The sequence below is a fragment of the Parasteatoda tepidariorum genome, chromosome 3 (genome assembly GCF_043381705.1).
Source record: "Parasteatoda tepidariorum isolate YZ-2023 chromosome 3, CAS_Ptep_4.0, whole genome shotgun sequence".
Classification (NCBI taxonomy): domain Eukaryota; kingdom Metazoa; phylum Arthropoda; class Arachnida; order Araneae; family Theridiidae; genus Parasteatoda; species Parasteatoda tepidariorum.
Window position 1 is genome coordinate 27249920 of NC_092206.1, and position 11483 is coordinate 27261402.

General features: G+C 31.4%; 1 protein-coding gene across 1 annotated transcript in view; it reads right to left on the reverse strand.

Annotated features, from left to right (window-relative positions):
• The window catches only part of LOC107443874 (uncharacterized), a gene marked incomplete in the record, with an annotated part of 330433 nt that extends 324071 nt beyond the window's left edge, over positions 1-6362 (reverse strand). Inside the window, 2 exon segments of the mRNA XM_071178419.1 lie at positions 2854-3500; positions 3678-6362.
• Between the last annotated feature and the right edge of the window lie 5121 nt (positions 6363-11483).

An 11483-nucleotide genomic window follows, 5' to 3' on the forward strand; every position in this document is an offset into this window, starting at 1 on the left:
CTTCTATCATTGAGGATACTTTACGTCAGCACTGTGGTCGGTGCGAGCCGGGCGTGGAATTCGTATCGACCAGCCATCACAGGGATTCGAACCCTGCTCATCTATTGGGAGGCAAACGTTATTGGTAACTATGTATTATAAATGCGGCCAAACAGTTATTGCAAAAAAAATGTAAAAACATTATTACTCTAAAAACTAAGATGTTCCCCACTACGCAATTTGAAATACAACAGTCTGACTTTAAATGTATTACATTATATTTTGCTTATTGGGGCGTTCTGAAATATGAGTCACAAATTTGAAACTGATGGTGAATAAATATATTAAAGTTAATCTCTATCTGAGAACGTAAGTAGTCGTAAACTCATGAAATTGGGTCGGCTGTTCAACGACGGTTATAAAATAATATAAAATAAAATATCTTTTCTGAAATTTTTTACACTTACACATGCAAGTCAAACACAAAGAGGCGAGTTCCTCTCCGTAAAATTCAAATAAGGAAGTCATGAAAGTTTAATCTCAAAGAATTAGATATTCAACACTCTTGGAACATTAAAATTCTCAAACATTTGAGACCTTTTAACATTTTTTCAGTCATTAAACTATCTATGTAAACAATAAATGTATTTGAAAATATTAACATCTACAAATGAAAATGTTCATTTTACAAACAAAATCAATATTTTTTTTTCATAAAAGGTGTTACTTTAATAAAGCTTGCAATTAATATTTTATTTGATAACAATTATAATTGTAAACACATAAAATACAAGTAATTTCTTCGTAATTGTTTAGTAAGGAAAACAAAAAACCGTAAAGACATCTAATTGTATCACAAAAAAGAAAACCCATTTTTCTTTTGCTTTGTCCTTTAAGGAAATAAATAAGAAATTACTACGCGTGAATAAAAAACTAATTTATAGCCTCATAAGGACAAAGGAAACCATTCTACAAATCTTCCGAAATAGGTTTTGGATAATTAAACAATTGTCCTAACCGATTCATCTGACCGAAGGAAAATAATAAGTCCGTAACAGGCGTCCCTGACCTTGTGCTCAGTTAACAGTTATTTCCGTTTAATACCCTGCTATTTTCGCTATTTTCTGCCAAAAAAAGAAACTCGCTTAAACTTGTTTCATTATGGTTTTGCTCGAAATTATTTACTCATTTGGAAATCCGTTTTGAACTGAAAGAGAATTTAAAAATAACAAGAATAATAGGTACCCTGCTGCTTGAATGAAGTACCATAATATTCGGTTAAGCATTGTCATAAATATTGTATAACTTTTATTATAATTGTTTAAAATATAATTAAAAATAATTTGTTGCTTTTTTTATCGTTATAGAAATAAAAGTTACCTAAAAACAATGTTGTAAGATTTAAAAATATAAATATGATTATTAATTAATAAAAAAGTACACAATTTTATCCTTAAAAAAACATAAACAATCTTTTAGCTTGTTGAATCTTCGCTCTGCTTGAAATAATTTACTCAATTGGAAATTCAATTTCAGAATAGATAATCTGGAAGGTTATTTAAAAAAATAGATGTTTGGGAACCAATTTCTCGAGAACAACTAATTTAATTACGATGAGCTTTAGTTAAAGATAATTTATGAATTTGGTTAGTTGAAACCAATTGCTTTTTATTTAATCACTAAACATAGAAATTAATCAGTTTTATAAAATTTTAAAATTTAAGCAAATATGTTATATCAAATTGAAAAACTATACGATTTTACACGTTAAAAATCTTAACGAAAATGTACTTTTTTCGTTCATATAAGCAAGTTTTGTTTTAAGGTGAGAGGATTTGAACTTAGGGAGATATTTTATAGAAAACACGTGTTATTTATTATTCCTTTACTGTGGCGGCCGTTCATCATTTTCTTTTCTTTTAAAAACTAATTTCTTCATTTAAAATGATTAGTCATGGAAGGGGAATTAATATTTTTAAAATTGAATTTAATATTTAACTTAAGATATTTAATATTAACAAGGAAAATGTACCAAATGTAACAAAATTTTTATTTGAAATTAAACTTTTTTTCATTCTGGGATGCTAAACTGAAAATGCTATTTATTTTTATGCCATTTGAATGGTTTCTAATATTTATAGAAAAAAAATTTTGGTGCTGCATAGAACGGAAAATAAAAGATTAAAGACATTGTGAAGCTCCATTGTTATAAAGTGAAAACGCGTGAATTATTCCCTCAGCATTTCAGGGTTTAAAACTGGAATTTGACGGAATTTCTGTAAAATAATTTTTTGCTTACTTTTTAAAACTATTCATATGCTGCATTCTTTTATTAGGGTTTTAAATTTGTTTAATTACATAATTTTAAGCTTAATTTGTTTTCAATATTTTTATCGATAATTAAAATTATCTATCTATTACATAGCATATACAGAATAATGCATGAAATTTGTGAATACTTCGATGAAACATCCTTCACCTTGAAATGAAAAATAAAATTTTGAATAGAAATTTAAGAATTATTTTAATTGTTTGTCAAAAGCAGAACTCTTTTCTTCTTTTTAGTTCAATTGGAAAGCATAGTAATTTAAATTTTTACTTATTTTTGTTATCTCTTAATTCTATCTATCCATTAAAATCAACAGAACAGCTTATTTCAACTTTTTTTCTTCAAAAAAAAAACAGAATATTTTTTCTTTTTAATTCGATTTGAATAGTTCTTTAAACTTTTGTATTATTTACTAATACTGATTACTAACGAATTCTTACTGATTTATTTTTTAAAAGTATTTGAAAATCACAACAGAAAAAAGCTATTTAACATAATATTCGATTTATGTTGATGAAAATATATATTTGGAATTTAAAACTCACCCTCAAATCAGTGATATTCAGTTTTTGGACAGTTTGACCTGGTAAAATATTCGACTCTCTTGAGTTAAAGCAGGGCCCGATATTATGGCAGATGAGGTGCTTCGAAGAAAATGAATAATCTCAGTTCACGGTATTTAACACCGTATAAGAATTTAAATAAAATGGCGCCAAGTTAAATAGTCAAGCATAGCAGATAAAAAACAAACAATATTGTATATTACAAACAATGTAATACAGAATATATAATTAATTACTGTTTCACTTTCCATTACTTTAAATATACTGATCATCTTGAAACTTTGTCTGGTTTTTGCGAAACGTAAAACAAATAAACATCTGCTGAAATGTAAACAATACTCGTTGTTTTCAACATCAAATCAAAAACAAAAATGACCATCAAATATATCTTACTAGAATTTCCGTTAGATGGCACTGCGATGGACGAGGTGGCATGTTCTTTCTCTGAAATTGGAGTCTCAGTTCCTCTAAACAAATAACGCACAAGCGTTTAATCAAAATAGGAGGACACAGGTTCCTACTCCGAAATTATTAAAATATCTCAGCTTCTATAATCAAATAGAGTACCAGCGCTGAATTGAAAATGGGAGGTCGTNGCTGTTGACACCACTAATTATTAACTGTTAACTCTGCAAAAAATATCCAATAGAAAAATACGTAATCGTAAATTTTCATTGCTAGCTTTGTTTTTAAATAAAATTTTTTGCAATTTTCGTTTGTTGCAAGATATTTCGCATAAGAACGCGTACCCCTGCTAAACTGTTCCCGTACCCCTGGGGGTACGCGTACCACACTTTGGGAAACACTGCTATAAATGAATAACGTGAAAGTAATGAAAATATGAGATCACCGGGTCGTATTTTGAAACTATTAAAGAATCTCAGTTCCTATAAGCGAATAGCGTACAAGAGCTGAATTAAAATAGGAGGTCGTAAGCCGGAGGATGTCACAGATTCGTAATCTGAATTTATGAATCTCAGTTCTTCTAAACGAATCACGTACAAGCGTTGATTCAAAATAGAAGTACTCAGAAATCATTTAACAATCCGAGCTCCAATAATCGAATAAAGTATAAACGCTGGTGATCACAAATTAGCACTCCTAAATTATCAAGAGTCTATAATCGAATAGCGAACGAATGTTGAATTAAAATAGAAGTTCCTAAACCAGAGGAGGTCACAGGTTCGTACTTCTTAAATTTCAAAGAGTCTATGTCCCAATAAACAAAAGCAAACAGTACTTATGGAATACGGATCGTATTGCATCGTAGGTACCATAGAATACTGAGTCTCAGTTACTTCCAGTTTCTACTTTCGTCAATTTAAAATATGCTGCTCATCCTAATACTTAGTTTCTATTTAACGTAACATAAAACAAATCAACACCTGCTAAAATATAAACATGGTAAAAATGCCTAGAGAAGGGAATTAATTTCCTTTTTTCCCTATCTAGAATTATGTGTTATTCCCTTTTTTTCGATCTTACTTCCCATTATTCTTCGTTTCCTTCGTTCACGCACCCTTTTCGTCACGCGAAGTGTGAATCAGTGTCAGAAAATATTTTCGGATTCATTCGTTTTTGGCGACAACGAATTTTCTCGGGTTGGCGAAAAACGCTTCTACTTCCAGAAACAAGATGATAGAGAATTGTTTGTTTACAAATTCCCTCTGAGGATAGACATTACTTTACTCCATCTTACCTTAGACTCGCCAAGGAGTAATGTATATGTGCAACGATGAATATGCATCGTGGGATGGGTGGCTGGATGTGTGGACCGAGTCCATTTTTCTTCTCTATCGATGGGTACAGGGGAAAACGTTGGCTTCCGCTTTTCGAGTCGTCTGCGTGTGGTTTTGGGTGTACGATGGAAGGTTATTAATGGCTTGGGAGAACTGTTTCTGTCACAAACGCCGTTTGGCGGTATTCAGAGTAACTGTGAGAAAATTTATTTTCTTCTCACATCTCTCTTATTCAGATTGTTAGAAGGTATTTTAAAGATAGTATTGAGGCAGATGCAGTTTAGATATACGCAGAAATGTTCATCGTTACTTAACACTTTATTCGGCCTCATACAGTATCTTCAAGATTTATTATACTCGCTGTTCTCCCTTCCTTTATAACAGTATAAGGTTATCCTGGCGAATATTATCTGAGAATAGTGCTTGTTAAATGCCTTAAATTATTTCCTCTATATAGGTTTTCATAACATACACGTATTGCAGTGTTTCCCAAACTTACGACTTTTGTGTACCCTTTCTAAATTTTTCGTAACGCTGTGTACTACTAATAAAAAATGAATGTATTTTTTACACTAAAAAAATTGCACAAAAGTTAAAATTCACAACTGGCTGTTGACACCAATAATTATTAACTGTTAACTCTGCGAAAAATAGCCAATAGAAAAATTCGAAATCGTAAATTTTCATGACTAGCTTTGTCTTTAAATAAAAAATTTTGAAATTTTCGTTTGTTGCAAGATATTTCGCGTAAGAACACGTACCCCCGCTGAACTGTTCCCGTACCCCTAGCGGTACGCTTACCACACTTTGGGAAACACTGACGTATTGGGTCTGAAGAGACTTAAAGTAGTTTTGATTGTTAGTTAGTGTAGCATTGGAGATACGCCAATGGGTTAGTAGCAACAGTAGTAGTAAATTCTAAAGATCTTAAGACAATACTGGTACCCATATACTACACAACAATAATCTTGATAAGAGAGTAGATAGTAATGAGTTTTCAACCACCTAACTGTGCTTGTACTTCACCGATTCTGAAACGTCAAGATAGATTACATTACTGTGTATTCCGAAGCACTAACCCTCCACCGACGGATGTGCAATTCGAAAAAACACACTAACTCGGAAAATTGAACTCCATTCGTAAGAGACAATAGACTCCATCCGCTATTTGGACAGAGCTGAATAAGCTTGAGTAAGCACAGTATTCCAGAGGTAAGAGATCCAATAATTCAAATATTAGTGATGTAACGAAACCTGCACCTTGACCAGCAAATTTTCTTTTAAACTCCGCATTAAGCTTGGGGTATAAACGTTTTGAGAATTCTTTATTTCAATCATTAGCCACTCAAAAAACGTGTATTTAATCGTACAAATTCAAGCGCAAACAATAGAGCTCAACTGTAGCGTAATACCAACTACTTACTTATGTTTAAAGATTTAAAATTACAAGCTACTCCATTAGTTTCTACGAATCTTAGAAAGTAACTTTAGCAATTCTGATTTCGGGCTAGGTCCTTAACTTTTACAAAATTCAATTAAAAGTAATTTATCGGGACTCCTTGATAAGATAAGCCTTAATAGAGGTTGGAATGACCTATAAATTGTCGCTTTGATTACGATGCAGAATGTAACTGGTTCACAGACAAAATATGTGTAGAATTCCAGTGCTTAAAAGTGAGTAGTTTAAGTATTTTGCAGTTCAATAAGCAAACAAAATTGATTAATTTATGAAATGATCGCTAAAATTTATTACATGCCTTTTTAATAATATTACGAGCCTATGACCAAAATAGGTTGTAGGTTCGATTATTGAAATTACTAAAATATATCTCAGAGCTTGCCAAAAAATTTTATACGAACATTTAATTGAAAAAAGACCAATGTGACAACTAATTTATTCTGTAATTTTGAGCCTTTTTAAAGGCTGATTAGTTTACCACTGTGAAACATTAAGAAATGAAAGTACCCAGCACGCTATATCCACAATTTACTTAAAATTTTAATTCCCAGGATCTCGTTAATTTATTTATTTTTAAATTAAATTATGTACTTAATACAAAAAAAGTCTAATAAACTCCTGAAAAATAGAAGTACTTAATTATAAACGGACATAATTACATAACTAAATTAGAATTTTCTGTTGTTGTTGTTGTTAATTTACGTCGCACTAGAGCTGCACAATGGGCTATTGGCGACGGTCTGGGAAACTTCCCGGAGGATGATCCGAGGACATGCCATCACAATTTTGATCCTCTTCGGAGGGGATGGCACCCCCGCTTCGGTAGCCCGANAATATGAATGGAAATAGGACCGCAAGCGGCCTCAGGTGTCCAGACATTTAATACAGTTCAGTTCTCTCGATAATAAACAAAACATGTTCTTATTTTGCTTTCGTTAAAGAAGTAGGTAGGTAGATACTTTATTTACGTCGCACTAGAGCTGCACAATGGGCTATTGGTAGTGGTCTGGGAAACATCCCCGAAGATGATCCGAAAACATGCCATTGCAATTTTGATCTTCTATATAGAGGATAGCTTCCCTGTATTGGTAGCCTGACGACCTGCGTGCGAAGTCGAGCACTTCACGGTAGAACAGTTTAATTAGGACCGAAACCGTGCAAATTTGGTCACTACGCAGGCTAATCAAAGTAGTCACCCACCCGCTTACTGACCACAGCTTGATTTCGGTGTTCTACTGGGAGCCATGTCTTTACGATCAATTCACTGCGGGACAGAAAGAAATGGATTAATTTCCCAAGCCGAAAAAAAATATGCGTTTTTTACAAAACATTTCTACAAAATGTTTAATATTGTAATTTTAAAATACGTGAAAAAATAATCCCAGACTGATTCAACATTTTCTAATGAGAAATGAAATTAATTTCATCAATTTGAACGAAAAACTACATAAAAACGTGAATATTTGAGAGTGTAGATAAGAAAATATTAGAATCTACCAATTTATATGTTGCCTTAGACATGACCACGGTTCAAATTAGGATGCCAAAAAAAAAAACTCTGGAACATTTGAATCAAGGGTGAGTTTAAATATTTATTTTTACGCATGATACTAGATATAAAATATGCTTTTTATTATTTGACATTAATATTATTGTTGTTTTTCATTATGTATTATAATATATTATTGCAGAAAATTCTTCTAGAAAAAATCTAATAAAAAAATAAAATATGGTTTGTTGTAACTGTGATCATCCAAGTAAAATAAATCTAAGACAAATCCTTCATATATTTAACTATAAAAGAATTAATTAATTATCATTTAATTAATATTAAAAAAAAGTGTTAAACTTTACAAATGTATTTATTTTGCAGATATTAAACAAATTAAATTTTCCTTTCGTAAGTAAATTTACAACTTAACAACTAAAATATTATTTCCATCACTATTTAAGCCAATGATTAAACAAATAAACTTCAGTTGAAATACGTTATATTTGAATTTAGAATAATCATGATTTCACTTAACTTTTGTCAATCTCAATTGATAAATTTCAAATTCTTGTTCAAGTTGCACGATAAAATCTCAAAAAGGTTGCTCTGGTAAAAGCGAACAATTTTATTTATTTTTAAAATACATTATTATAAATGTAAAAAGAACAAGAGATACTTCTTCTTTTTACATGAAATCAAGTATTCTTCGTGATGAAAAATCAAAAAGTCACTTTTCTAGAACTATTTCACCAATTCTGTCCAAATTTGATCTTTTAAATTTCATTTCTGAAAATGGTGTACAATTTGTATATTTTATAACTCGAATCTTCTATGCATTTTTAAATTAAATAATAAAAAATAGTAATGTTAATAAAAATGTATAGTTACTTTTTTCATGTCCTAATATACTATTTTCTAAATGGCAAAATTTTTCTTGGAAATGTTATTTGATTTATTACGAAAGGTTTCTTTACGGAGCCAAAATTATTTTTATTTTATAACCAGTATTGAATAACAGACCCAATTATGAGTACACGACCATTAACGAACGACTCTTGGATCTAGCCTTGGAGCAAACTAAGCCTTCGTGAAGGACTTTTGATAAAACTATTCCGCATTTACTTTACATGGAGAAGAAAACCATGAAAAACTACGGTTAACCCCATTAAAAAGAGATTCTAATCTATGATCCGAATACCAGTAAGAATATTTAACTCAACACTGTTGCTGGTGTGAGCCGGGAGTGGAAATCGCATCGACTTGCCAACGCTGGGATTCAAACCCAGGTTATCTCACTGGAAACGAACATTCTACCCCATGAGTCACCAGTCTCAACCATAATTATTTTATTTTATAACNTTACTTTTTTCATGTCCTAATATACTATTTTCTAAATGGCAAAATTTTTCTTGGAAATGTTATTTGATTTATTACGAAAGGTTTCTTTACGGAGCCAAAATTATTTTTATTTTATAACCAGTATTGAATAACAGACCCAATTATGAGTACACGACCATTAACGAACGACTCTTGGATCTAGCCTTGGAGCAAACTAAGCCTTCGTGGAGGACTTTTGATAAAACTATTCCGCATTTACTTTACATGGAGAAGAAAACCATGAAAACCTACGGTTAACCCAATTAAAAGGAGATTCTAATCTATGATCCGAGTACCAGTAAGAATATTTAACTCAACACTGTTGCTGGTGTGAGCCGGGAGATGAATTCGTATCGACTAGCCAACGCTGGGATTCAAACCCAGGTTATCTCACTGGAAACGAAAATTCTACCCCATGAGTCACCAGTCTCAACCATAATTATTTTATTTTATAACCCACATTGAACAAATGACTTAATTCTGAGTTCACGACTACCGATGTTCAACTCTCTAGTCTTGCATTTATGAACCACATCCGGAAGACGAGGGAACTCCTGGATCAAGCCTTGGGACAAACTAAGCCTTCGTGAAATACTTTTTATAGAACTATCTCGAATTTGCTTTACAATTGGAGGACAAATCGTGAAAAAATCCTACGGTTAGCCCGATGACCAAAAGATTCTAATCTATGATCTGTATACCAAAGAGAATATTTATATCAACATAGTGGTTAGTGTGAGTCCGGTGCAGAATTCGGATCGACTAGCCAACGCTGGTATTCAAATCCATGTCATTCCACTAGGAGGTGAGCACTCTATCCCATAAGACACCGGTCTCAGCCATAATTATTTTATAACCGACGTTGAACAGCCGACCCAATTCGGATTTCACTTCTAACAATGATCAACTATGTAGCCTTGTAATTATGAACCCAATCCAGAAGACAAGGGGACTTCTGAATCAAGCTCGTGGAGAACTTTTGGTAAAACTATCCCCCATTTACGTTACGTGGTGAGGGAAACCACGGAAACATCTCCTGGTTAATCCGACGACAAGGGGATTCTTTCCCAGAGAATATTTTTGCGTCAGAACTGTGACTGGTGCAAGACAGGAGCAGGATTCGTATCAACCAGCCATCGCTGGGCTTCGAACCTTTAACCTCATTAGGAAGCGAATGCTCGATTCCCCGAATCTTCTGGCATTAACTATCCTAACTATACTTTTCAGAAAGTTGCTACACCTCATGTTCTTACAGTCAAGAATCTAATACTACCGAGGAAAAAAATTATATTTATTAAAAGAATACAACTGGATTTAGTGACCGATTTTTCGATGACTATATTTGTATTTGATTTAATAAGTTTAAATACAGTATGCGAAAATAAGTTAGCATATTTAAGTTTAGCTGTTCAAACCATTAAGATTCCATCTCAGTGCAAGACAATATCCGACCATTAATGCAAAAGGTTGTGAAAATATTCCGTATTTTATTTATTATTATTATCATTATTATTATTTCCTCCATTATCTTTTATCGTATCGTAATAAATTATGCTTAATTTTTAACCTTATGCAATTTTTAAGTCTCAAAGACTAAAAAATCTAGATTTTAAAAAGAATTATACTTCACGTAAAAGTAAACATTTTGTGGATTATCTATTTTTTTTTTTTTTTTTTTTTTTTTTTTTTTTGATAAAAAGTAAAAATAAAAAAAAACACTTAGAGCAAATAAATAAGCTTAAGTACGAAAACTTATTATTAATTCATATTTAATTACTACTGAAATTTATTCGAAATTGATTACACTATTCAATCTTTCTACATTTATAGAGAAGAAAAAGCACTGAAGCAAAATTTTCATGAAAACACTTTTCCTTTCAAAATATTTAAACGCCAATTCTTAACTGTACTTGTTCATCAATACCGACTATATTTATTTATTTTTTTTACATTTTTACACTAAAAGACTGATTATCCTAAACTTCAGATCTCAGTCAACCATTTTGATTGATGATTATCAGAACTAGATTAATGGTTACAATTTTTCTTTTCCTTTCCTGCTTCGTTGAATCGGCTTCTTTTGATTTATAAAATTTCTTTTACCGCGCACCAAATCTTTCCTAACAGTTCAAAGTGTCTAAAAACTAACATTATATTAAAAAAAATTGCTGACACCATTTTAGAAGACTAATTATCAGAGAGGGTGGATGATCAAACATTTATGGTAATTCATTACTAACCTATGAGGATTTGATAATTTATTTAAATGAACTCTACTTTTTCTCCATCTTCGAGGAAAATATTTTCTGGCGGGCAGCATAATCGATTTCTGTGAGTGGTGTTAAAATAAAGAGCAAAAAGTAACTATGTATTTTAAATCAAGATATTTGATATATGTTACTTATTTATGTGTTTAGAGAATATTGAAATTTAAGTTCGTTTTTTTTTCTTTGTGGGGAAAAAAACAGAAAATAATTTATGAGCTTAGTGGAAGAATTTTCTAAATGGCAATTATGAAAAAAAAGAGAAATTATTAAAAAAAAAG